Here is a 2,503-nt window from a genome sequence, read left to right as displayed (position 1 = left end):
TGATGTAAAAGATTACCAGGTCTTTAAGAGTTTATTCGGAAGATAACAGCTCTATAAACATTATTTCGTGGTGCCCCAACTTTCCAGTTAATTACATTTACATGATTAGCTTAATCAGGTAATATTAATGATTAATTAATATTAATTAATATTAATTAATATTAATGATTTTATAGAATAGCATGTCATATCACTTAATCCGGCATAGCCAAAGACACGACACAGGTATAGCCCCTTTGGGTTCCATGTAGAACCCTTTCCACAGAGGGTTCAACATAGAACCCAAAATGGTTCTACCTGAACCCAAAAAGTATTCTACCTGGAACCAAAAGTGCTCTGCTATGGGGACAGCCAAAGAACACTTTTTTTCTGAGTGTATGCAAGATAGTCACATTAATAACAATAACAGACTCGGAACAGACTCCAAAAGACACTCATTTAACTCACTGCCCTGCTCACGCCAGACAGTGCAGCATAAGCACACATTTTTGACAAATTTATAGAAAATTGTTCTTACAAGGATTAACATGACCAAGTATTATCAATTCCCTACTCTAGTGTTGTGAGCAAAGCACAGACATTTTAATGTGTCTGTGATGTGGTGAGGTTGGACCCAGGTACAGAGAAGAGACCAGACGAGGAAATCAGTGGTTAAGGATAAATGTAATACTTTAATGAGAAACGGTAGCCACAGAATCACAGTACACTTGAAAAACAACAAACCCCACATCTCAAAAATTCACTCAAGAAACAACCAAGCTTCTGTAAAGGACTACAGAAAACACACCTCTTTTAGGGAAATCATGAGAAAACAGCATTCACCCGAGTGTCGTTAATGTCTCTAGGACGGTCTCTGCCGCCCTCTGGTGACAGGTGGAACCATGACATAATCATCATTATCCATTGTAACCATATTACTGTTAGCTGTGGTGGATGTTTTTGGCCTGCGTTAGCTGTAGACCTGTGTTAGCTCTGGTGGATGTTGTGGCCTAATGTAGGCCTGTGTTTGTTGTGGATGTTGTGGCCTACTGTAGGCCTGTGTTAGCTATGGTGGATGTTGTATTCTATTGTACTGTAGGCCTGTGTTAGCTATGGTGGATGTTTTAGCCTACTGTAGGCCTATGCTAGTTGTGGTGGATGTTGTAGCCTACTGTAGGCCTGTATTAAGAGTGGTGGATGTTGTAGTCTACAGACAGTATGCCTGTGTTAGCTGTGGTGGATGTTGTAGCCTACTGTAGGCCTGTATTAAGAGTGGTGGATGTTGTAGTCTACAGTACTGTAGGCCTGTGTTAGCTATGGTGGATGTTGTAGCCTACTGTAGCCATGTATTAAGAGTGGTGGATGTTGTAGTCTACAGTACTGTATGCCTGTGTTAGCTGTGGTGGATGTTGTAGCCTAATGTAGGCCTGTTTTAGCTATGGTGAATGTTGTAGCCTACTGTAGGCCTGTGTTAGCTGTGGTGGATGTTGTAGCCTAATGTAGGCCTGTGTTAGCTGTGGTGGATGTTGTAGCCTAATGTAGGCCTGTGTTAGCTGTGGTGGATGGTGTAGCCTAATGTAGACCTGTGTTAGCTGTGGTGGATGTTATAGCCTAATGTAGACCTGTGTTAGCTGTGGTGGATGTTGTAGCCTAATGTAGGCCTGTTTTAGCTATGGTGAATGTTGTAGCCTACTGTAGGCCTGTTTTAGCTATGGTGAATGTTGTAGCCTACTGTAGGCCTGTTTTAGCTATGGTGAATGTTGTAGCCTAATGTAGGCCTGTTTTAGCTATGGTGAATGTTGTAGCCTAATGTAGGCCTGTTTTAGCTATGGTGAATGTTGTAGCCTACTGTAGGCCTGTGTTAGCTGTGGTGGATGTTGTAGCCTAATGTAGGCCTGTGTTAGCTGTGGTGGATGTTGTAGCCTAATGTAGGCCTGTGTTAGCTATGGTGAATGTTGTAGCCTACTGTAGGCCTGTGTTAGCTGTGGTGGATGTTGTAGCCTAATGTAGACCTGTGTTAGCTGTGGTGGATGTTGTAGCCTAATGTAGGCCTGTGTTAGCTGTGGTGGTTGTTGTAGACTTATGTAGGCCTGTTTTAACTATGGTGAATGTTGTAGCCTAATGTAGGCCTGTTTTAGCTATGGTGAATGTTGTAGCCTAATGTAGGCCTGTTTTAGCTATGGTGAATGTTGTAGCCTACTGTAGGCCTGTATTAGCTGTGGTGGATGTTGTAGCCTAATGTAGGCCTGTTTTAGCTATGGTGAATGTTGTAGCCTACTGTAGGCCTGTGTTAGCTGTGGTGAACGCTACATTTGTTAACAGACATCTTTTTTCATGTACTTGTTGGGCTATTTGATTGTTAATCTATTGAAAAAAGGTGTTTGGTTTACAGATAGAAAATACATAATGAGGATTAAAGAAGCTACTTGCATACTGGCAGGGTCTCTGTATTCTCCTCTTGGTCGTGAAGATGATGTGGAAGGAAGAGTTAAGTTCTATATATCACCAAAAACACAAAACAATC

This window comes from Oncorhynchus kisutch, linkage group LG14 (genome assembly GCF_002021735.2).
Source record: "Oncorhynchus kisutch isolate 150728-3 linkage group LG14, Okis_V2, whole genome shotgun sequence".
NCBI classification, from domain to species: Eukaryota; Metazoa; Chordata; class Actinopteri; order Salmoniformes; family Salmonidae; genus Oncorhynchus; species Oncorhynchus kisutch.
This window is presented reverse-complemented; position numbering follows the sequence as displayed.